Here is a 27,178-nt window from a genome sequence, read left to right as displayed (position 1 = left end):
CAAAATCGGGAGATTAAACAATATGCTATTATATGATGAATGGATAACAGAAGATATTAGGAAGGAAATTAAAAAATTCTTAGAGGTAAATGAGAACAAAGAAACATCATATCAAAATCTCTGGGACACTATGAAAGCAGTACTTAGAGGGAAATTTATTTCATGGAGCGCATTTAATAGAAGAAATAAAACTCAACAAATAAACGACCTAACACTACAGCTCAAAGCCCTAGAAAAAGAAGAACAGACCAGCACCAAAAGTAGTGGAAGACAGGAAATAGTTAAACTCAGAGCTGAAATCAATGAAATTGAAACAAAAGAAACAATACAAAAAATTGACAGAATAAATAGTTGGTTCTTCGAAAAAATAAACACAATTGATAAACCTTTAGCCACACTAACAAAGAGAAGACGAGAGAAAACCCAAATCACTAAAATTCGGAATGAACAAGGAAATATCACAACAGACAGGATTGAAATACAAAACATAATTAGAAGCTATTTTGAAAATCTATACTCCAACAAAATAGAAAATTTCGAAGACATCAACAGGTTTCTAGAGACATATGAATTGCCTAAACTGAATGAGGAGGACATAAACAATTTAAATAGACCAATTTCAAGTACTGAAATAGAAGAAGTCATCAAAAGCCTACCAACAAAAAAAGTCCGGGACCAGATGGGTTCTCAGCTGAGTTCTACAAAACCTTTAAAGAAGAGCTCATTCCAATACTTCTCAAAGTATTCCATAAAATAGAAGAGGAGGGAACCCTCCCAAACTCATTCTATGAAGCCAATATCACACTGATACCTAAACCAGACAGAGACTCATCAAGGAAAGAAAATTTCAGACCAATATCCTTAATGAACATCGACGCAAAAATTCTCAACAAAATTTTAGCAAATCGCATACAAAAACATATTAAAAAGATAGTGCACCATGATCAAGTGGGCTTCATCCCAGGTATGCAAGGTTGGTTCAACATCAGGAAATCAATAAACGTAATTCACCATATTAATAGACTTAAAGTCAAGAATCACATGATTATTTCAATAGATGCGGAAGAAGCATTTGATAAAATACAGCACCCCTTCATGCTCAAAACACTAGAAAAAATAGGGATAGTGGGAACATTCCTTAACATTGTAAAGGCCATTTATGCTAAGCCCATGGCTGATATCATTCTAAATGGTGAAAAACTGAAAGCATTCCCCCTAAAAACTGGAACAAGGCAGGGATGCCCTCTTTCACCACTTCTATTCAACATCGTTCTTGAGACTCTGGCCACAGCAATTAGACAAACCAAAGAAATTAAAGGGATACGAATTGGAAAAGAAGAACTCAAACTATCCCTGTTCGCTGATGACATCATTATATATTTAGAGGAACCTGGAAATTCCACCAGAAAACTCTTAGAACTCATAAGTGAATTCAGTAAAGTAGCAGGTTACAAGATCAATGCTCATAAATCCAACGCATTTTTATACATAAATGATGAATCTTCAGAAAGAGAAATTAGGAAAACTACCCCATTCACAATAGCCTCAAAAAAAATAAAATACTTGGGAATCAATCTCACAAAAGAGTTGAAAGACCTCTACAATGAGAACTATATAACACTAAAGAAAGAAATTAAAGAACACTTTAGAAGATGGAAAGATCTTCCATGTTCTTGGATAGGAAGAATTAATATTGTCAAAATGGCCATACTACCTAAAGTGCTATACAAATTCAATGCAATTCCAATTAAAATCCCAATAACGTACCTTACAGAAATAGAGCAAGCAATTATGAAATTCATCTGGAAGAATAAGAAACCCAGAATAGCTAAAGCAATCCTTAGCAGGAAGAGTGAAACAGGGGGTATTGCAATACCAGATCTTCAACTCTACTACAAAGCAATAGTAACAAAAACGGCATGGTATTGGTACCAAAATAGAAAGGTAGATCAATGGTACAGAATAGAGGACACGGACACAAACCCAAATAAATACAATTTTCTCATACTAGACAAAGGTGCCAAAAATATGCAATGGAGAAAAGATAGCCTCTTCAACAAATGGTGCTGGGAGAATTGGAAATCCATATGCAACAGAATGAAACTAAACCCATATCTCTCACCATGCACGAAACTAAACTCAAAATGGATTAAGGACCTCGGAATCAGACCAGAGACCCTGCAGATTATAGAAGAAAAAGTAGGTCCAAATCTTCACCTTGTTGGTCTATGATCAGACTTCCTTAACAGGACTCCCACAGCACAAGAAATAAAAGCTAGAATCAACCACTGGGATAGATTCAAACTAAAAAGCTTTCTCTCAGCAAAGGAAACTATCAGCAATGCGAAGAAAGAGCCTACAGAGTGGGAGAATATCTTTGCCAATCATACTTCAGATAGAGCACTAATCTCCAGAATCTATAAAGAACTCAAAAAACTCTACTCCAAGAATTCAAATAATCCAGTCGACAAATGGGCTAAGGAAATGAATAGACACTTCACAGAAGAAGATCTACAAGCAATCGACAATCATATGGAAAAATGTTCAACATCTCTAGTAATAAGAGAAATGCAAATCAAAACCACCCTAAGATTCCATCTCACCCCAATTAGAATGGCGATTATCAAGAATATGTGCAACAACAGGTGTTGGCGAGGATGTGGGGAGAAAGGTACACTCATACATTGCTGGTGGGGCTGCAAATTAGTGCAGCCACTCTGGAAAGCAGTGTGGAGATTCCTTCGAAAACTTGGAATGGACCCTCCATTTGACCCAGCTATCCCACTCCTTGGCCTATACCCAAAGGACTTAAAATCAGCATACTACAGAGATACAGCCACATCAATGTTCATAGCTGCTCCATTCACAATAGCCAGACTGTGGAACCAACCTAGATGCCCTTCAATTGATGAGTGGATAAAGAAGCTGTGGTATATATATACAATGGAATATTACTCAGCCATAAAGAATGATAAAATTATGGCATTTGCAGGCAAATAGATGAAATTGGAGAATATCATGCTAAGTGAGATAAGCCAATCTCAAAAAGCCAAAGGACGAATGATATCGCTAATAAGTGGAGGATGACACATAATGGGGGGGAGGGAAGGGTTAGTGTTAGCGTTAGAGTTAGGGTTAGGGAGGGGGGCAAGTATAGAGGAAGGAAGTACTGTATAGAGGGTAAAGAGGGGTGGGAGGGGTGGGGGGAAGGGAAAAAATAACCGAATGAATCAAACAACATTACTCTATGTAAATTTATGATTACACAAATGGTATGCCTTTATGCCATGTACAAGCAGAGAAACAACATGTATCCCATTTGTTTACAATAAAAAAAAAATCCTAATACTAGTAAGTGTTCCTATTAAGTCCATATTTTTACATAGGATCTTTATATATTTTAATTAATTTGATCTTCATGACAACCCTATCAATTATTATCTAATAATATTATCCACTATTATCCTTTTATAGAAATTAAGGTTTAAAGTATTTTGGTCACTTCTCTAGGATCACACTTAGAAGTCTGACTTATTTCAGGGCTGGGGTTTTCAACAACTTTCAAAACTTCTTTCATATGACTTCAAAAATGCTGTATCAGATATTCACAGCAAGGTACCACTAGAGAGAATAACAAGGATAAAGCAACACAGGGGTTGTTGAAGTTCCCAGAAATTTGTATTTCTTAAAAATAGAATTAGGTATTGTGTTTGTCTTTGGTAGCTTAATTGTTGGGGAAAAATGATAACTATATATATATTTTTTTTGTCAAAATTTTGGAACTTATTTTTCGTTATCTCGACCACTTGTGAGAGATAAACAAACCATGCTAAGAACTATGGGGAAGAAAGAACAATGCATCTCTCCCAAAAACGTTACCACCAAAATTTTACAACAGGATAAACTTATTTTGGCATTAGTCCTCAATGTTAACTATGTTGTTTCATTTTTATTGCCCTATTCAAGTTTGCCTTTCCTCTTTCTTAGATCCTGATTTTAGATTAGGTAAATGCCCACATTATTCTCCTAAGTTTCAGAAAACTTGGTAGCACTCTCTCTGCAAAAATCAACCACAAGGCTTACTGAGGGTGATGTCAATTCCCAATTAACAAGGCAGGAATAGTATTTACTGTTATGAAACTTACATGTGTTCAGACCATATCCTGCCCTTTACATGATACACCCTGGTAGTTAATTTATGCTGATTTGTGAAAGACATAAGAAAATACTGAGTTGGTTTCCTTTTACATGTGGACATAAACCATAAATCCAAGTGGGAACTGTCTTGGTTTCTTTGTCACACGACTCTACTTAACACATGAGATTTTAGTCTTCTAGGTGCTTAGTCTAAAAACTTTGGGGTTCAGCTTGACCCCTCTCATTCTTTCCCATCCTATAACCTATCCATCAGCAACTGTTTTGAGCTTTAGCTGCAAAATATATTTGGAATGTGACCATTTCTCAGTACTTCCCCTGCTCCTCCCCTGACTCAAGCCCCTATTCTCTCTCATTTGGATTATTGCAAGGACCTCATGATGGACTCTCCACCTCTGTCTTTGCTGCCATGCAGTCAATTTCAACAAAGCAAATTTCAACAGAGTGATCATAAAATGTATACTGTATTTTTCAAAGAATCACTGGTGTGCTCAAATTCTTTCCATCACTATGAAGGGTAAAGAGCAAGCCCTCATAAAACCCCCACTTTTCCAACTGGAGTTCATTCTGCTCTTGCTGCACTGGCTGTCCCCGAACTCCATGCAACTCTTACTCTCACCTTCTTCATGTTCCTACTCTAATGTTGACTTCTTTTCTGGAAAATTTTACCTCACTTCTCTATTTAAAACAAACCCTGGCTGTCTCCCTGTCTGGCACCCTTCTTCCTAGTTTTCCTCTATTACTCTTGCCTTCATTTTATAAACTTTATGTAATTTAGTATTTTCTAGTATCTGTCCCTTCCTCTAGAATGTAGGCTCCCTGAGAGTAGAGATTTTTGTTGATTTATGTTCACTGTTAGTCTGCAGTGCCTAGAATCCTGCTGACATACAGTATCTCTCAACAAATGCTTGTGAAATTAAATGGCTTCAGACAAGATCTTCTGACTGCAATTAAAATATCCTAAGTGAACTCAGTGTTTTCTTTGGAGTAAATCCAGAGGTTAATACTATCTTCCTTCTCTCCTTCCTTGACTAACCAGGAAATTTGACCAAACATGATAAGGTGTGGTATTCCAGAGCAGGAGGATAATACTCAGAGACACACACTTTGGAGGACTTGTATTAGTCCATTTGCACCCTATGGCCCCACCTCTGCGATACCCTTATGCATTAGATGGTTGAATTTAAGGCTTTAGGGAGGATCTGAAAGACTGCAAGTATAAAATTTAAAGGGACTAAGCCATATACCTGCCTTTGGAGAAAAAAGTTTTTTCAGTAAGCATGTCAACTGGTTACTGATGCCACTTATTTAAAGGTGATATAGACACTGGGTGTCCAATTTTTATCTAGAGAAGCCAAGAAGGAACCATTCCTGACAAGGTAATAGCATGTGAAAAAAGTAGGACAATGATTTCCCTAAGCAGAAGTCTATATGTTAGTTTCATGGGAACACCTGGGCTGTGAAATTGCTATTCCTGCTCCATCCCTCCCAAGTTTCTGAGCTGCCAGTTGTGGCCGAAGACTACTAAGTGCCAGTCTTCATGATCCTATTGTAAATGGTCACAATCACCAAATGGGATCTTTTATATTTTTTAAAAATATTTTTAGTGGCAAATGGACACATCTTTTTATGTATTTATTTTTATGTAGCACTGAGGCTCAAACCCAGTGCTTTACATGTGTGAGGCAAGCTCTGCTCCACTAAGTTACAGCCCCAGCCCTGGATCTTTTATCTTTTGAGAGACGTGAGCTTTTGTGCCGCATAACCCCTCACAGACATGCCAAACAGCTTAAGAAATTATGCTGAATCAGAAGCAACACAGACTGCCAATTTTCACATGTCAAAATTTCTTAGCACTACTCAAAGTTTGCTTTGACTACCAAAGCCTATGATGGTAGGTCTGAGTTTCCATCAAGTCTGGAATGAGAACTCTGGCAGAAGGTCTCAAGTTTTTTTTTTTTTTTTCTTTTCCCTTGACAAATTTCCCCCTACGTTTTCCTGACTCTCCTGAACCCATTATGTCATGCTGCATCATGTTAGGTGAGGCGTCATCCCACATAGTGGAAACAATTGTAAGAAAATGAGGGGATTAGGAGTCTGTGTAGAGTTCATCCCGGAATGTCAAATAAATAGTTGCTGGGTACACGGTTTCTATAGTTGTGGGTACTTACACTGGAAACTTCTGCTGGGGTCACTCTATCAGGCTGTTAATCTAGCCAGGCATTAATTCAAGTTAATGAAGCCAGGCATTAGTTCAGATTGTCTTCTTATTGATGGAGGTCAAGAGCTAGAACTGACAGTAGAAGAAGCAGGTTAGAAAGAATCATGAATATATCTCTAAAGAAGAGTGGCAGAGCCACTTAATAAATAAATAAATGCTACTATAAATACATTTTGGGTTATTGGTCCTTGATAAGTGTCCTGTAGACTTGCCCCGTCCTCCAGCTCCATTATCCACCTTCTCTGCCCTGCTCTGTGCATGTGTTTTCTTTTTAAGACCCTGTATGATACAATACCTGGTAGCAAGAATAACTTAGGAAGCAGATCTTCTGGAGAGGATTCTGAAACCAGGGTGGCTCACATATTTTATGAACATATGAATGACCTCCTTGTGAGGTAGAAATTGTACCTTGGTAATGGGCAGCATGTAGTGATGTCATGTTTGCTCAGATTACCAATAGTGGTGGTGTGACTTGGAGAGCTGATGGAAAACAAGGTTTTGAGTAATCAAGTAGAGGTTGCATCTAACTGCCATAAAAATAATGATGACTACTACTAATACATAGGACATATTAACTACATCTCAATGTATTAAGAGACCTTATAGAAAGGAAAAAAAAAATAAGTGTAGGGTCTTGTGTTCTCAACTCAAGCTAGGAATGGAGAACCAGAAAATTTTTACAGTGGCAAAAATATAGCTATTATGAGCTTGACAACATGGAATTCACATCACCAAGGCTGATCTGACCGTGGTCATTGCTGTAGCAGAGACCAACACTGAATCCTTGACACATAACTAACCACCTGGAGAGAGCAGAGATATGTCCTCATGGAATAGAGATATATTTCAGATTCAAATTTTCACAGTGCTTTTGCCAAGACCACTCCCCTTGGACCATAGGGTGCTTTATTCTCCACTGTGGTATCCTTCTCCATAGAGATTTTCCCCTAAGGAAGTAATTTTACAGTGGGAGGAGTGGCAACATAATTATATTCATGGAATTCACTGCTCTTAATATAATTTGCATCACCCCAAAGCAAATCAAGTGGAGGGGGCTATGATAGTGGAGACGATCCATCTGAGGGCCAAGCAACAAAGGGGTGAATTACCTGCTGAGACAAAGAACCAACTAAAGGTCAGTCTTCTTTTTATAATCAGTATATGCTCAAAAATCTAAACAACATCAGTGAAAAGATTTTCTCTACAGAAGTAATTGCTCCTAGTCCTTCTTGGATCTCCATTAAGTGCTAATTTAGATGCCTACATTCTTTACAAAATCATCAATTCACTATTTGGGGCAGGTGTTTTTAAACAAGGGTTTTATGTCTTACATTATTTTTTTATTATGTAGTAGAAAGATTTATATCCATACCTGAGCATTACACCTTTAAAGGAATCAGTTAGAAGCACAATCATTTTTTAAAGAGGATCTCAGCATCCCTACAATTGGATTCAGATCATTAAGTAACAGAAAAACAAATCAAGGATAAAATGTTAGAAACTATCATTGAGTAAGAACCAATCTGAAAATAAGATGGACAAATATGAAATTGTAGCATTAAAAATAAAGAATCATCTAACAATTGTTTTTTTCGTTTTACCAGATAAGATGCTGAAACACTTGTCTGTTTCATTTAGTTTAGAAATCAGAAATCTACATCCTCAAGCCCTAGAGATGTTGGGGAAGAAGACAGAATGCAAGGCTTTAGTGCTCTTCCTACCCCTTCAGCTCTGTAGAGTTCCACTCACTGGCATCTATGTCATTGTTGCCAAGGGCAAGGGCTCATCTCACTGGCAGAAGGGAGCAAGGAAGGCAGGTGAGGAACTCAGTGATGCCTGTGTGTCCTTTGCAGATGCTGGTAGCTGTTCTACCATAAATCCCTGAAGTATGTTGTCAAGTGACTGAGTTGGGAAGGTAGGCAAGACATCTGTAGGTGGAGAACATGCTTAAGTCATAGAGGGGTCTGCAGTAGCACTGTGACCCATCGTGAGGCTAATCACTCAAAGATATTGAGATGTAACTGAGAGGAGCTACAAGGTATGCCAGTCTACCAGAACCAGTCATACCAAGTGGTTCCTGAGAACACCAGACAGTCCAGAGAATTGGCTCCTCAGCAGAGAAAGGAGAAGACAACACAAAGTGTGAATTCAAGGACTGTGCTCCCCTAGGGCAGCATGAAGTCTGTGAGGCCCACCTCCTCTCCACATATGCAGAAGCTTTCTTGAAAAGTAATGGACAGAGGAAAAATCTGAGAGACAGAGCCTTTAACCTAAAAGAGACTGAACATTTACCCCAATAGATTATAAGACAAAAATTTACACACATTTTGGTATTAGACAAAAAATTATGAGACTGAACTAAAGTAGTGCCTCTCCCAGGCAGTAAACAAAATCCAGTGGATTACAGTTGGGTCTGTAATATTCAAAACTACAGCCACAGCTGAGCATGGTGGTGCATGCCTATAATCCCAGCAACTCAGGAGGTTGAGCCAGGAAGATTGCAAGTTCGAGGTCAGCCTCAGCAACTCAGCAAGACCCGGTTTCAAAATAAAAAATAAAAAGGACTTAGAATGTAGCTCAGTGTTAGAGCACCCGTGGGCTCAGTACCCAGTATCAAAACAACAACAAAAGCCTACAGCAATTATTCTCAAGGAATATGCATATTTGTGGATGGGAGAAATGAACCCCCAGTAAATTAACCACATTATGCCTACCCTGGCAATTTTCTCTGGAGAAATGAAGAGACAGTACATTTGTTTACTCACAGTTGTATTATTTCTGGGATAGGTACGGTGAGCAGAAAGAATACCTATTTCCTAGCCTCACTCTAATCCTCTTTCTTTAGGAATGTCTGAAAATGACAGCAAAATCAAAGAAAATAGATCCTCTGTCTTCCAGCCAACTCACCTGGCCTCCCTGCAGGCCACTCATTCACAGCTTCCCTAGGAGTGAAAGTATGTTGATACAGGGAGTAAAGTATGATTTGAATTCCCAGAAGCTTTGTAGGGATAAAATGACATGGTCAAAACTGTTCCCTGAGAGAACAAAAGAGAGCATATAATGAAAGAGCATATTACAAAAGGGACCAGTTTCTAGATTTAGTAGGTGTGATTCCCACCTTTCCAAACCTCCAGGAGGAGTGGGAACTCATTTCCTTTCATATATCAACTTATTTTAGAATTATTTTTTAAACATAATCACTATATAAAATTGCATGAAAAGTTGCATGAGAGGCATTCTAAATAACTATTTGATATCTAGAATTTAGAGACATTATAATTCCTGAAAATATAATTATTGAAAAGCTATATAAACCAAAGGGGAAAGGAATTTTCTCCTGTTTGTACTGACTTAAACATAGCCAATTGCTCAAACATTAAAACAGACAATAAGATCTCCTGGTATAGTATATCTCAGACTTAAGGAATCACTTGATTCTATGATCTGAGATAGCCCAAGATTCAGTACTTCCATGTACTCCCAGTTAATGCTACTTCTGTCCAGAAATCACTTCTTAGCAGTGTTCAGAAGAACCCCAAAGATTTCTATCATGCAGAGCTACTTGTTGAACATTGAGACTTTTCTGAAGTCTAAAATTGACCAGTGGGGTCAAGAATTCTTGACCCAAAAAGTTCTTGAATAGAGCAGGGAAGAAACTTCATTTTCTTATCTGTCAATCTTGGCATGTTGCTTGGAGGCCTTCCTGAAGGAAGAAGGGTTGAACTTTTATCCCCCAGCTGTATTTCCTCTGCCTCTGTGTTCGCCATTGGCCTCAAATTGATGATACTGATTTTCTACACTGACATGATTAACTTCCTCTCCATTTCTGATCTAGGTGATTACAGAAAAGCAGTTGATTCTAACAGGTGTGATTCTAAATTGTAGTACACCTTCAGGCAGGAAGTTGGCTGCCATAGAGGCAGGTGTTTCACTGACAGAGCTTAGTGAGAACAGTGACAAACTTTTGATATGTCTCAGTGTGTATTCTATGATTCATGATGCTTAGTCATCTATTTTGAATCCAAGTAATATTATCTGATGTAGTGTTTGGTATTGCTTTTCTTCCAGATATTTCAGATATAGGTTGCCAGGAAGAGTAGAATGATTGCTTAGTTTATTGGATTTGCAGTCATTGATTCCTTTCTTGAGAAGAGTATATGTTAGGTAGTTTCGGGATAGAGATGGTAAGAAATGATTCATACCTCTGAGGAGTGGTTCATTCTGGGATTAAATTGCAGCCAACTGTAATTGAAATCCTTAGAAGTTATTATTCAGAAAAATGTGTGTTTATTTTTCTCACGTAGTAAATATGTTGGTGTGCAGTTGCTAGAGAGGTCTTTGCAAATCTCTTTCCTCATGGTTGCCTTATGGTTGTTGAAGCTCTAGCTGTAAGTCATTGTGTCCATATTTCAGAGAGGAGGAAAGGAGAGAGTAGTGTTAATTCCAGGGAAGCCAGGGATTGTTGGAAATCTGTACTGACTTCTGTTTACATTTCACTGGCTAGAGCTGTGTTATATGACACATCCTTAAGACCACAAAAAAGACTGAAATTCATGTGTTGTTTGCTTGTTCTTTTAAGCTAAGCACACTGAGATATTCAACATAGTTGTGAATGTGAGGAAGAAGTGGAGAAGGGATACTGGGTAGGCATACAAGTGTCTACCCAAGGAACTTAATGGAATATGGTGTCAGTTCTTCCTCTTTTGGGTTTTAAGGGATATAGAAAACTCGCTCAGTGTCCATATGCAAAAACAAACCTCTTCCTAAGTGCCTTCAATCACAAAATCAAGAATCACTGCTGGCAGGCTGTACATACCAAGATCTGAATATTCTGCCCGAATATCTTCCAGAAAAATATTGAGAACACCATTGTGTGTTCTTTGAGGTTTGTTTCATGTGAAACTTTAGACATTGTTTCTCTTCTAAATTGCTGGAGCTGGTGGCAGCTTTTACCTGTATATGACTGAACATAGATCATTTTCATAAACTTCATCTACCTGCTTGCAGGCCAGAGCATTCCATGAAGAACAACTCAGTATTTTGTTTTCATTTTACCATGAATATTGATTACTTTCCCTGTCCTGATCCAGACCAAACATATAAAAGAGAATCACTGATTTTACGGATATGTGCACTTGCTGATGTTATACTCTGCATATTATAAACCAGTTGAACTTATTAGAAAACACTATGTTCTATATTTCCCCTCATCAAATCATAACATCAGCAATTTATCATGCTTTCCTTAATAGCATCTGCCTTACTGGCTTCAGAGTCAAAAATAGTTATTGAGAGTTTTTACTAGCTTGGATATGTTTCTGCTGTATCATTTGATGATCCAGAAAATGTCTGATTAGAACCAGAATGAAGAGCAGGACAGTGGACCTTGACTTAAACAAATGCCAAGTAAGGGCACAATTCATTCTCACCTGGGTGAAGGTCATAAAAACTTTCCTGTCCATCTGTCCACCTATCAACCCATCAGTCCATTTATCCGTCTGTTCAAAAGATATTATCACAGGATGAACAACAAAGAATGATACAATGTTCTTGAAGAACCTAAATCTTCATAGAGAAGATAGCATAAACATACATTCCTTATGAAAGGAGAGAGAGATCCTTACAGTTTAATTGTCCAGATTGGCCTTAAATTTGCAATCCTCCTGCCTCAGCCTCCTGAGTCATAAGGATTACAGGTCTGGCTACCTTGTAATGTCTGACTGGGGCAGTGGTTTTCAGTCTGTGAGTTGTAGTTTGACATCATTTTATTTATTTTTCCTATGTTAACAGTTAAGGTTCCTTTAGGCATCTATTTATTCTTTTTCCTTCATATATTCTATGATTAATTTTCCATCTGGAGTACTTTTCATTCTGCTTGAAGAACTACATTAAGTATTTAATTAGTGACAACACAATTCTCTGCTTTTGTTTGTCTGAACATTTTTATTTTGTCTTCATTTTACAAGGATATTTTTCCCTTGATGAAGGTTGTAAGTTGGCAGTTATTTTCTTTCAGCACTTTAAATATGCCATTTCATTTTCTTCTGGTTTCCAACATTTCTCTTGAAAAAAATGTGAAAAGTCAGTTGGTTTTTTGTTATCCCTTTGGGGATAATGTGCCTTTTCCCTTTAAGTAGTCTTAAGAGTTTCTTTGTTTTTGGCTTTAAGCAGCTCTATTGTAATGTGTATAAGCTTGTTTTCTTTGTAGTTACCCTGCTTGAGGTACAAAGAGTGCCTTATATTTCTTGTGTTTCTTTTATCAGTTTTGCAAAGTTTCTGGCCAGTGCTTTTCTCTTCTTGTTTTGGAAGTTCAGTTACACACAAGTTAGATCTTTTCTCTGAGTGCCAGATATGGCTTTTGTTCTTCATTCTATTTTTTTCTCCTTTTGTCTTGCTGGCCATGAGTTTGGATACTTTTGATTGAACTTTAGTAGAGATAATTGCTCTTATATTCTTCTATGATATGGAACCCACTTCTTAGACTTGAATTTTAATTTGATTATTATATTTTAAATTCTCTAATTTCACTTGACTGCCCTTAAAAAATTAGAACCAGAGTTCACTGGTGAAATTCCCTATTATAAAAACCTCTTCTTGAAAATATTTAATCATAGTTATTTTAAAGTCTGCATTTGTCAGGCATGGTGGTGCACCCGTAATCCCAGTGACTTGGGAGGCCAAGGCAGGAGGCTCACAATTTCAAAGCCAGACTCAGGATTTAGCAAGGCTCTGAGCAACTTTGCTAGACCCTGTCTAGCAAATCCCAGTGACTTGGGAGGCCAAGGCAGGAGGCTCACAATTTCAAAGCCAGACTCAGGATTTAGCAAGGCTCTGAGCAACTTTGCTAGACCCTGTCTAGCAAATCCCAGTGACTTGGGAGGCCAAGGCAGGAGGCTCACAATTTCAAAGCCAGACTCAGGATTTAGCAAGGCTCTGAGCAACTTTGCTAGACCCTGTCTCAAAATAAAAAATAAAAAGGGCTGGGGATATGGCTCAGTGGTAAAGTGCCTAGGAATTCAATTTCTGGTACCAAACCAAATCAAACCAAACCCAAAACAACAACAAAACAATAAAGTCAACACCTGATAACTTCAATATCTGAATCATATATTGGTCTATTTCCATTGTCCATTTTTGCTCTAGGGCTTTAGTCCCTTGAGTCTTTGTGCAGGTTTGCTTGTTAATTTTGGATCCAATTTTGTACATTGTCTATGAAAAACTTTTGCGGATTGAATGTCCTCCAAATAGAATTTAATTTTATTTTGGTTGAAACTTGCAGTATCACCAAGATACCTTGATTCAGTTAGGGATTGAATTGGATTGTGGAGACAATCCAATTTGTCTGTTTCCCTAGGGTGTAAGTCTTTAAGACCATGAAATAAAATCCTGAAGTATTTACCATGTTGCATCTCCTTGATACAATATGAACTCCATTTTTGTCTCCCTACAATGTAATTCAGGTATTGACAAAGTTTCAGAAGTAAAATGCATGCTGAGGGATGGGCTCATTTTTTCTTGGTAATACTAAGCTCTTAAGTAATGATTCATCTTTGTAGTCGACATCTAGTTTTAGATATTTCCACAGACTTTAAAACACCACTTTCTCTTGCTTTAGTTCCCTGAGTAGTGAATGTTCAAGAGGAATAAGGAGCAAATGCAGCTCATTGCAACACATTTTCTTTTCTCTGCATCTTCTGTTCCTGAACTGCTGTGGATACTTCTCAGTGTCTTCAACCCCACGGTTAAGTTTTGATTGCCAGTCAAATGTAAATGTGAGCAGATGAGCTATACATATCTATGGGGTTGGAGAAGCAAAACTTTCTTAAGGCTGCTAACATAGAAACCCATGCCATTTGGCATCTTGTGATTGTACACTTAACTTCTGAGATGTTCTGATCAGGAAAAGATTTTCTTCACCATCCAGTAACATTCCTAATACATATGGAGGTGGTTTCTATAGAAGTAGAGGAAAGGGAATAAAAATTTCTTTAATTTTTTTCTGCCACTTTCACTTAAAGAAAGTGACAAATATTGCGAGATAAAACAAAATGGGGCTAAATAAGCAAAGTATAGTTATGATAAGTAAAAAAGCAATTCTTCGATTTGAGAAGAATTTTCTTTTAAAAAATGGATTCTTATTGTCTTTGGCATCCTTCCTTGAACTGGGTAGGAGTTCATATTGATTTTTCAATGCTGAGAATTTATCGGAGTTCTTACATGGAATTTTCTAACACTTTTGGCAGCTTAGTCAGCACATCAAATTTATAATTTATTTTCAGGAGTGTCTTGCTATGAGCAGTTTAAAGTTTCTCACAGGGTCGCTTTTCCATTTTGGTAATTTTGATCCTAAGGCACCATAGCTTCAAGCAGATAGAATTCAGTTGGTCATCATCTAAAATTCGGTGCTTTCTTGAACGGATTTTGTTGTTTTTATAAACATTACTGAAGTGGAGATAATAATTGTTTAATTCAGACTTGTTAGTTACTATAAACACCAGCTGCTATAATTTGTAGGTATTCCCATATGGGGGATTTTTACCAACTGTCAGTAAGAAGTTTTTAAAAGGAACACAAAGCAGTTTTGAAGTTCGAAACAAAATACACAAATGCCTTTAAAAAGACAGACATTTTAGTTTATCTATAGCTCACCCTTTGCATTTGTTTCTGCCTAGTAACTTTCAATTTTTCATTTTTCTTATACTATATCAAAAGTAAAAGTACATATAAATCTCAGAAATCCAGGATGATATGCAGTAGTTGAGGATTATAAGTAGTCTATAAGTTTCCAGAAGAGGAACAAAGACTGTCTCCAAATTTTACTAACGTAAGTCAAAGGGATTTTCTATTATATTTCCTATTAATGTGGAACAGCAATATAACCAGGTGACATAAGCATAAATACTTTCAAATAAGCCTTTTGCATTTGATTTATAGAGAGTACACTTGAGAGATATGATCATAACAGTCACTTCTTAACAGACCTGTTAATGTAGTCCTATTTCCCTCCTGCAAATGTTTCCTTCCACTGGAGGCTTACTTATTCTGTCAATGGTCCATTGTTTGTCCAGATCATTAGTTTTTCAATTTTTTGTTCTTTCTAGTTATACATGATAGTAGAATCTACTTTGACATATCATTTTCAACTGGCTGTGTCACCTCTCCCCACACATCCACCAAACTCCTATTAGTTCACTTTATAAACTCTTTTCACCTTTCCCTGTCTACACTGGGACTCCTTAGCATATTTTTCAACTATTTTAACAATAATAAAAGGCATTCAGTGAATTTCATTGAACACGTACAATATCCTTGTTTGGTAGGCCTTAGGGGTAAAATGATGATGGAACCTGCTCTAGTGAGGGATATATGTGTTCAATGAAATTCGCTGAATGTCTTTTATTATTGTTAAGTTTCTTGTATCTTCTATCTATAGTGACTTGATTTTCCAAAATAAAAACTGAAAAATATGATTTATAAGATATGAGTATTATCATGAGGAAATGGGGCACAGTCTTCAAAACTAGGCTCATCTGAATCACTTTGGGGTAGGTTCGGGCCCTACTTTTATCTCCTATTTTAAAAAACTGTTGTAAATATGTTGCCAAATCCTATATATACAGTGCCATATTATAGTACTTTTTACTCTTACTGATCACTAACTGTGCATGGTCAGTTGATTATTATGAATCAAGAAAGGAAAAAAAAAAAAGAAAGGAGTGTGGCTGGATACTGAAAACCCATGTGTAAGAAGATCTCAGGAGTTCTAATGTTCCATGTATCTGTAAAATATGTATCCGTTTTTTTCCTTCATATATCTGAGGGATTCTTAGCCAGTCACTTCTGTTCACTATACCCTGTTTTCCCTTCTGTAATATGAGGATGACGATAGTTACCAAAGTATGCAATGGAGCACTGACCCTGAAGGTGTCAAAGGAGAAAGTTTCTATAAGCCCATACATTTGAAAAATGCTGCATTCTTTAATCCTCTAGGAAATTAAAATTTCATTAATATATTAAAGTCTTTCAGAACTTTTGCAGTAAAGAACTCCTAATACTTAGTTGATTTATTATTAGTTAATTGCCTAATAGTAACTTATAAAACATGCTTTCAAAAAAACCAGATGAGGTAATCTCTAACACGAACTTTAATTTTCTGTAGATATGAGTTTGGGTATAGGGGTGTGGAATATGTTGGGAGAACACAAACATTTTAATTTATGTTAATATAAAAACAAAAGTTGGGAGTATTCAAGAAGAGGCATTGCTACCCATCTCACAGGAAGATTATCAGTACTGGAAATGCGAGCAATCATTAACATGGGAGAATGTACTAGAAATTGCTAGGTAAGTGGCAAGATGGAAGAAGGTGTGTGGTAAAGTGTCTTGAGTTAAACTAATCATCAATAATGCTGAGAGTTAGAATGATATTCATCAACTCAAACTTGGGGAAGTCCCCTGCTGTGTTTGAAAGTTAAGTATTGAAATAACTTAGATAGCTAGGCGAAGAAGTGAGCAATGGTAAGAGGGATGGTAGGAGATAGAAAGAATGTTGTTCATTCTTCCAACTGTGCTGAAAAGATTTAAAGGTATGTAAACATACAGATTTTTATACAAAATTCAACTCCAAAATGGTCTGTCCAAAAACAAATGCTACTATGAAATAATATTTGGTTGTATTTCTTTTATAAGGGAAGATTTTAGACATAACTAAAAAAAAGTGTATAAAACTCCCCAAATATCTTCCTAAGATTAAATCAATGAAAGTATAATGTGCACCTGGCCAATATCAGTGCTGGATCAAACAATCTCTCATTTCCTCTTCAGATTGAACCTTCTTAGTTAGATTGAAAATTTATTTTAAAAATCTCTGTTCTTCCCTGTGGATCCCTGTTATTGAATCTGAATCATTACTTCTTCATCTAGAAGAAAATATGAGACAGAAAACTCGGCCTAGCCTCTTATACCTAGGGTAAGTGACTTTACCTATAAGGTTGGGCATGCTAAGGGAAAACAGAATGTCTTAAGAACCCCCCAAATAAATACTTTAGAAGAGCTTTAGCATTTTCCATATTATTGTCCTTGCCTTTTCAAAGAGTTGTAAAACATAATTATTGCAAGCTTTCTAGATAAGGTAACTTTTTGAGGTGATAATATCTAATGCTCTTCATAGCTAGTGCTGATGAAGTTCCTGCTTCCTTCAACATTTCTATCCTTCATCTTACTAGTGCGCTCTGAACTGTCAGGCCCACAGCTAGTTCTGACATGCATGCTGGTTGATATTTTTGTTTAATTAGCAAGATGAAAATGAAGCAACAAAGATGTAAATCAGAACCTCACCTCATTGGTCAATAAATTATGTGAGTGATTCTTTGCTAAACCACATAATAGCATTTGGATACTGAAAGAATATTTCCTTAATTTTGGGGAGGGGGGATTTTGACAGTGTGGATTTTACAGCGATGACATACTTTTAAAAGTTGAATTATTAGCATTTCCCTGATCACATTCTCAAGTCTACATGATCTGCAAAAGAATAAATCAGCCCCAATCTGTAGCATTTGACAACTCTTGTGGTATAAATATTCCCACTGTGGCGGATTTCAGGTTACTCAGGTCTCTGAACACAGAATTGGGAAGAGAGGTGCAGTACCATATCCTGATAGAGTATCTCCACCATATAAATACAATCTCTATAAGCAACATCAAGAGCATAGGTAATATTACAATACAATGACATAATTACAGTGATTACTTTTGAATAATTATATATTTAGTTATATACTCCATTTGAAAATGAGATCTCTGTTTAAAACTTTTTCTCAAAATTTCTAAAATTTAAGCTTTGACTCTCACTAGCCAGTATGAACCAGCTCCAGGCCACCAGTGGGTCCTGCCCATTTACCTGTTTCTCTCTAGTTTTCAAATTCATTTTTCCAATGAAAATTCATTTTAACCATTGAGGAAATTAAAGATGCTACTTTATGTCCATCAGAAAATCACTGTTTCCCAAATTTTATTTCCATTAACATTAAATCTACAAGGTCAGTAAAATAATTTCAGGAAATAACACATTCCTCTGTTAGAAACTGATCTAGCATGGGGACATACTAGACACTGAGAAAACTTAAGCTAAAAAAGCTGCCTAACTTTGAAAATTGTCTAACTCTTCTTAAACTTATGAACTATATAACTTTTTTTTGATGTAACACATATTAATATCCTATGGAGAACAATTTGAAAAATATAGGAGTAACCAAAGATAAAAAGAAAGGATTTTGAATGACTCCATTTGTACCATCCAGGGGAAATTCAGTTTAATTATTTTGCATTGCAGTCTCTCCACATGCCAATGACAAGTGCCTTGTAGCTTCTTTAATACCAACAACAATAATAATGACATTATTTAACACTTTTAAACCTTTATCTTGGTTCAGGCATTGCTGTAAGGAATTTTTAGGAATCAATTCACTTAATATTTACAACAGTTCTGAGATAGGAACTATTGTTACTTACATTTTATATGATAAAGTTGTGACAGAGATAGACTAAGTAACTTACCCCATGTTATTAAGCAACAAGTGTCAGATTTGAATTCAAACCTGATCAAATGGCGATAAAGTGCATGATCTTCAGCATCATCCTATACTGCCCTTCTGGGCCACTTCAATACAACTTGAATTTTAAAGTTCATTTAACATTTTTTCCTTGCGTTGGGATATCAATTCGGCTTGCCTGTACCCTAGGATTTTCCTCTTTGCAAAGGAACTGAGTTCAGAAAAACTGCACATGGGTAATGGACAAATGTCAATGTGGGTGAAGTATTTATTTATTGCTGTGCCTTTAAATTAGTTTATGGTATTTAGGGCTTACCATTTAATTTGGGATTAAAGTAATATATAGTTAATAATAAAACAACAATAATAATCACCTGCTGCTAAGTGATTGCTATGAGACATGGGCTGTGAAAAGTCACTAGAATGTCATGTCACCAAAGGTGGTAGGGCTTGTCTGACTGGTCCCCTGCTACCTCATGCTTGGCTTAGAGAAGGCACATGGTAAGCATGTGTTGGCTAAAGAAGTGAACCAACACATGATATCCATACATCATATCCTTTAATCTTTATTATTCTCTCAAGGAAGGTATTTTAACATGATTGCAGATAAGAAAACTTAATTTGTTCAATGCTACACAGCCAGTAAGTCAGTTAGGATCCATAACCAGGTCTGTCTGATTCTGATGCTTATACTCTTAATGGATACAGTATGCAGTTGTACATCTATAGAGCAAGATGCAAACATGACAAAATATTTCATAAACCTGATACCCTGAAAGCTACTTATGTGTAGCCTTCAGAGGCTTAACAAGAATTCTTTAAAGTATACAAGTGGTCACTTGGACAAGTCTTACTGTAGTTTAACAAATACCTTGTCCTATTCAACTTTGGAAAATATTAGAAGCTATAAAAATAGTACAGTGTTTTTAGTTCTAATCAAATTAATGCATGTAGATGAAATCAGGCCATTTTTGATATGCAGGTAGTTGTAGGCATTATCTGTCCAGTCTGAATATTCCAGGAGCTTACTGAATTTTACAGATTTCTTATTCACTAATACTTTTGCTGAGTTGTTCCCACTACAGGGGAAACCTGGGAGGCTCCACCTTAACATTTTGTTCTCATGCATCTCAGATGAGGTCAGTGGGTAGTTAAATTAAGTGGCTATTATTAAATTTCTCAAGTATGGCTCTTTATCCACATCCATTCATTTCACCTCTACCCACTTAACTGGATAATTAATAGACACATGGTGTTTTAACTGTGACAGGTTAATTATCTTAAATACAAGCATATTTTAAATTTATGGTGAAAGTAAATTTCTCTGATAAGAATGTTCTAAGTTCATTCTCAACCAGAAATAGTTATAAGGGAGAAGTGTACTTGTGTAATTGCAAGATGTGAGATGAAGGGGAAGGGAAAGAAACTAGGCGATGTGTAGAACACAGAATAGTGATTGCTATGATATATGCTAACTTGATGAAATTATGAAATCATGGATCTCAGAGTTGGAAGGGATCTCAAGGGACAATCTGGAGCAGTGCCTAACCTTCAGGCAGGTATCATTATCCTCATTTCACAGATGAGGCAAGGAGGCTCAGAAGGGTTACATAATCTGCCTAAGGCCAATAGCTGATAGGTGTAGAGAAGGCACTAGGAGTAGGTGTTGTAGTATTTGTTGCCCTTTCCTTTAAACTATGCTCAGAGCCTTTATCACTCTATTATGAATTCGAAATATATTTTGGAAGTCTAGAAAACTCAGAAGTACTTCCTGTAAAAGGCACCCAAGCAATCAGCTGTAGAGAGACTTCTAAGTATCTCTTTTGGGAAGGACTTTTATCTTCAAGAAATTAAAAACGCTGTTAGCATTTTTTTTCTTTCAACCTCTTTTCTCCAATAGTTAAATAGCAATATGGGAAAACAGGAAAAGCCAATGAGACTTGTTCAGAAAGAGTTTTCCAAGTGCAATGAGCATATTTGTGATTGTGATGACCCAGGAAGGATGGGGTACTAGTAGGCACCAAGGTAGTATAACAAACCCAATTAAGAACAGCAAGCCTAATAGTCACATGGTTATGGACTTAGAGCCAAATATAAATGGAGTGGCAGATCGGACAAATATCGATGCACAACAGTGTACAGAATTTTGGGGCTTAATCTTCAATGTGCATCATAATCACATAGAACATGATCAAGAGTTTGGATTCAAAGGCTCTGCTATATTTCAGGTGGGATCCTGGAAATTAATATTTGGAAACTGTCCTAGATGATTCTAATACATGTAGCTACTAGTTCACTTGAACAAATTCTATGAGTTAAAATAGTGCTTCTCAACTCTAATGTGTATACAAAACACCTAGAGATCATATTAAATGTAAACTGTGATTTAGTATATCTGGGACAAATATGAGGTTCTATATTTCTTTAAACAATTTTTTATTAACATGTATTGCTTACACATATTAATGGGGACCAGTGTGTGCTAGTTTGGATCTAGAATGTCTCCCAAAGGCCCATGTGTTGAAGGCTTGTTATCCCTAGCCTGTGGTGCTGTTGGTAGAGGTGGGACTATATTAGGTGGGTCCTGGTTGGAGAAAGCTAGTCCACTGGAAGCATTCCCTTGAATGGGAATAGGCCTTCTCCACTATGTACTCCCTCTATGATGTATTAACCAACATAGGTCCAAAATTCCATGGATTGAAACCATAAGCCAAAATAAACCTCTCATCTTTCTAAGCTGATTATCTCAAGTATTCTATCATAGTAACAGAAAACTGACTAACACCATGTGATATTTCAGTACATGCATATAGTATGCACTGATCAAATCCCCTCCCCTTCCACTCTGTAGTAAGCACTTCTTTATTCAGGTCATTTTACCATATTCTTTCCACTTAGGAAGCCATGTCCAAGTGAACCAAATAAAAGTAATGTTACTTCAACTTATTAAGAATATATAATTTATTATTAGTAATGTGATCTAAACAAAACTGAGCCTCCCATGGCTCTTTCTTTGCATGGAATCACATTTAGAGACACATTCAAAATAATTGAGAAACAAATTCATTCTTCATTTCTCTTGAAATGCACAGGAAATAGTCTTAAAATAAATCTTTGTTCAACTTTCACTCTTTCCAAAATGCCCGCCCCACAATGCTCCCAACTATCTTTCCTTTCCTACTACCTTCAATAAACACTCAGAGTCTGATTGACTTTTTATTCCTCTCCTGTCTGCTTTCTGGCTCAGTTCTTTATCACATAGGCCAACCTTACTTTTTATTTCTATTAATTTTTAAGTCCTCCCTTTCGCTTGCATTCTGTACAACAATGGGTCAGAGGTTCAAAAGAAAAAAAAAAAAACAAAGGGTTCAGGGGGCAAGAAGTCTTTAAAAGTGGGGGGTAAAGAGAGAAAGAGGGAACAACTGTACAAAATCAAAATTTAATATTTTGTTCTTGTCATAATAACAAAGGGTTTGCCATATACCTTTTTAGTGACCCTGACACATTGCTTGAGAACTCATGCTATACCTCTCTACCACATAATCTTCTCCAACCCTAAGGCAGTATGGAAACTTGATGTAAGTAGTTTTGTATTTCCAACCAGGTAGTTCCTTAATCTATCAAATTTTCTCCAATTCTCCCAAATCTAAAGACAACTTTCAAATCATGCCTAATTTTAATTCACATTGAGCTAAAGATATGCCATACAAAATTTTTATCTTGTGAAAAAGGGAGATGGCTCAATTTTAAATTACATTTTTATTTTTAGTCAATCAGCAGAAAGAATGAACCCATTACTTTGGAACAGGTTATTACATGACACTAGCATGAGCAGCAGTTGGGGTCTAAACTGGGATTATATTATTAATTATGAAGTCAGTAACTATTCTCTTAATAAGCAGGTTATTAATGATATGTTATTGATAATTTAGCTCAAGATACATGGTTTAACATATGAATACATAAACCACATGTTATTACACAAAGATTCACTTAAGATTTCACAGGACTAATGAAATCCATAAATCATTCAATTGAATAAGAGAAATACAACTCTTTGGATATGAAAGAATTATCTAATTATAGACACATAAGGGATTAACCAAAAATTATTGACACTTTAAAGCTCCAGTTCACTCTAAAGACTATTCCTGCTTGAGTTTTTGGTGTGAAAATAATATTGGCCACAAAACTTGTTTCATAGACTTTTTATACAATTTTGCAATTCTTTAGTTCAAGTGAATTGAGTACATTTCCAATAATTCTGAGATGAATCTTCTAACATTCTAGCCACTCTGCATAACAGTAAGCATAACAGTAATATTTTTGCAAAATAATTTTGACTTTGGAATCATAAGTGAGACTGTACAGGTATTTTTAATTTAATTTTTCACCCAAGAAAAACACCTTGTAAAGTTTTTCTTTAGAACTCTGACTAGATTCAAATGATGGAATCATAATTTTTGAAAAGTGCAATTATGTGTTGACATAGTTATTTTGTCTACATTAAGAGTAGAATCTCTTGGTTACATTGGCAGTTTTGATCTGGGATTAATCTAGATTTCCTGGATGTAATTCCCATAAGAATGGATGAATGTGTACATTCATTTGACAGACACAGTAGCTCAGTTTTCTTAGAAACATTCACAGGGAGTTGAATGTGAAACAAGAGAACTCTGGCAGATAAAGGCAGCCATGCAGAATCCTCCCCAGGCTATTGTGAGAGCTCTGCTTTGAGCCAGCCTTTTAACCCTCCCACTTCAGGTTTGCTTTTCTGCTGCTGATGGAGAGCAGTCATATCCCCACCTCTGGGAAAGAGATTATGGTAAAGCAAGTCCTGCTGGAGTGTATATGAAGCTCCTGGGAAAAACTGCTAAATAAGCAGAGGAAATGCAAAAACTGAGGTCCTAGGTGCCTGTGACAGTTCAACTGGGCTAGGCCACAGTACCAGATTTTTGGTCAAACATTATGCTAGATGATTTTATGTAAACTTTTTAAAAAGATGGGATTAATATTTACTTCAGTAGACTTTGAATAAAGCAAACTACCCTTCATAATGTGGGTGGATCTCATTCAATCAGTTGAAAGACTTAATACAAAAGATTGGCCGCCCTGGAAGAAGAGGTTATTGAGCCAGCAGGCAGCCTTTGGACTTGAACAACTCTTCTCCTGGTCTTTAGTCTGCAGATCTGCCCTGCAGATTTTTGGACTTGCCAAATCTCCCAATTTTATGAGTCAATTTCTTTCTTTTTTTTTAAAATGTTTTAATTTTTTTGTAGTCACAGATGGACAGCGTGTCTTTATTATATTTGTTTATTTTGATGTGGTGCTAAGGATTGAACCTAGTGCCTCACATGTGGTAGGCAAGCACTCTGTCACTGAGCTACAGCCCCAGCCCACATGAGTCAATTTCTTAAAACCAGTGCCTCTGTCTCTCTCCACATCTTGTTCTGTTTCTCTGGAGAACTCTATCTATAGTGCCTAAGGGACCATGCTGAACAAGTAGAAGGATGAAATATCTAAGTAACAAAAATGAAAGAAACATATGCTCACCATATCACTGCAACATAAACAGAGGCCAGAAAAGAGTTTCTCAGCCCCTGCTGCTATCCTGTTACAGTTTGGATGTAAGGTGTCCCCCAAAAGCTCACATGTGAGACAATGCAGGAAGGTTCAGAGGAGAAATAATTGGGTTGCAAAAGTCATAACCCAGTCAGTAGGGTGTGGCTGCAGGATATTGGAATTGGGGTGTGGATATGGGGCATGTATTTTGTATCTGGAGAGTGGAGTCTCTCTGTTTCCTGATGATGCAAATGCTTCCCTCTGCCATGCTCTTCCACCATGATGTTCTGCCTCACCTCAAACCCCAGGAATGGAGCCAGCCTTCTATGGACTAAGACCTCTGAAACTGTGAGCCTTCAAACTCTATAAGTGTGCTGGCCAGATCATTTAGTCACAGCTGCTAAATAGCTGACTAAAACGTACCCTGAGGAGCATTAAACATACCCTGATGCATGGGCCCAAGTTTCTAATGCAACAGGTCTAAGAGGGACCCAGGCATCAGTATACAGTAACTAAAGAGTTCCCCAGCTCCACAAGTAAGCTAAACTATAGCCATGTGGCCAAAAAATCCCAGGGTACAAGAATGGCCATTTATAAAGGAACACTCTACTAATCTGAGAAGAGATATTTTTAAAACATCGTGGTTAATTGACGGACTTCATAATGAGAAAAATAGACTATTTGTACTGTTACAAGGCAAACTATTTCATATAGAACTGTACATTTGTTCATTTTCTCATTAAAATATTTCTTAAGCAGATATTATGTGCAAAACTCTAGGCCAGCATTTGAAAGATAAGTGTTTCAGTAAAATGGATGTCTAGCTTTCAGGGGCTAGAAATTTTGTGGAGTAGACAGATACTTAAACAATTAGAATAGAAGGAACTAAGTTTATATTTTAAGTAAATATTTGTTGAATACTTAGATGTGAGAGATGCATATGTAAGATTTTTTAAAAAATTCTTATAATAACCCTTTAAGTAAATATAATCCCACAGTTAGTAAATGGAAAATATTCCCACATAGTTAGGGAATGAATCTGAAATGAAGCAATTCGACTTTGACATCTGTGCTCTTAATGCACAATGCAAGATTATGCATAGTATATCTGAGATAATAGTAATCCCAGAGATTATGACATCTTTAAGGAAGTTCATCAGAGGAAGCCATTAGTGTGTCCCACAAAACCCAGGATTAACTTTCAGAATTGGTTCCTATGATGTTATAACACTGAGCAGGGAATCTGGGAATCCCAAAGTGTCCAATTTTGAGCACCAATATGCTAAACTACAATATGATTTAGGGAAACTCATTTCACTGTGTAAGAGTTGTTTTGTAAGGTGTAGTATGAAACCTTATAAAAATCTTAAAATTACAGCTGCAAAAGACCTTGAAGATGACTTCATTTCTCATTTTGAGATGAGGGGACTCATGCTAAGGAGGTCAAGCACATTAATTAGTCCTCCTCAACTTGTTAGCCATAGAGTTGAAACAAAACTTCAGTCCGTCCTGGTTTGATTCTCTCAGCAAGCTCAAACTCGCATGGTGACCCCCCTAGTGGCCATTTTGATCATTACAACTCATCTCCCTCATTGAAGTTTCCTGTATCAAGGGTAGGAATTGACCTACTGGTTCCGTCTGATTACTGTGAATTTTAACTTAGACAAATTGAGAGAGAATTTTCCCCTTATCTTGGGGTAATATATTTGTAATTTTAAAGTCCTGAAGCTACATATGAGGATTTTTATACAATAAGAGTGGTGTTAGCTGCTATAAAAGGTAAATCCTAAATCTTTATAGCTTAACAGAACAGAGTTGAACAGAATAGAATTTTTCTCAGTCACATCAAGTCCATGGTGAAGTGAGGAGGCAGTTGATAGCAGAGGGGAATTGCAGTTGTTCAGGGACCCAGCTCCTTTTAGCCCTGGACCCCCAACCTTCTCTAAGGTCTCAGTCTTTATCATCTGTCAGCAAATGGGCAGCGGAGACAGAAAGAGAGGGAAGAAGGAGAAGGAAAAGAAAAAAGAAGAGAATTGCATAGGAGGTTATGAGTTAGACTTTGAAGTGGAGTCTAGGATTGAGCTTTTGTGGCTGCACCTAATGGGACATGTGGTCCAGATATGTCCTCAGATAAAAAGGAAAATGAATTTGCTGAACCAGCCAATTTCTGTCACACAGAGGAAACTAATTAAGAGAGCAAGAAGATTGAATAGAGGAACTGAGATAGACAGACATGAAATGGAAATACATTTTGGATGGCTTTTTAGACTCTGGTGTCAGCCCTTTCCTGAAGTCCCACTGTACCCCTGCAAAAGGATTCCATGAGACAACCTGTATCCTTGTAATTTTTCTATTCTGCTGAAATTTGCTGACTTTGGTTTCTGTATTTTGTAACCAAGACAGTCCTAAAAAATACACTCAGAAAGATTGTAATAGGTTTGGAGGATACATATGTTTTCAAAATCCCACCCCATCTGTAGGAATGTACTGGGAGTTTCACTTACTTGTATCTTGTATCTCCATAATGACATTGGCAGCCTGGAGATTAGTATTTACAATTGTGCTAAACCCCTTCATACAGATGCTGCAGCTTAGGTCAGCATAAAAAAAGCAAACCAAGACAGTATGAGCAAGTTGTGCCGGAAAGAGTTGGTTATTATATCACATGCATTGATTTATAGGTTCA

Source organism: Sciurus vulgaris, assembly GCF_902686455.1.
Source record: "Sciurus vulgaris genome assembly, chromosome: 15".
NCBI classification, from domain to species: domain Eukaryota; kingdom Metazoa; phylum Chordata; class Mammalia; order Rodentia; family Sciuridae; genus Sciurus; species Sciurus vulgaris.
The sequence above is the reverse complement of the archived record's forward strand: the minus strand, read 5'-3'. Positions refer to the sequence as shown.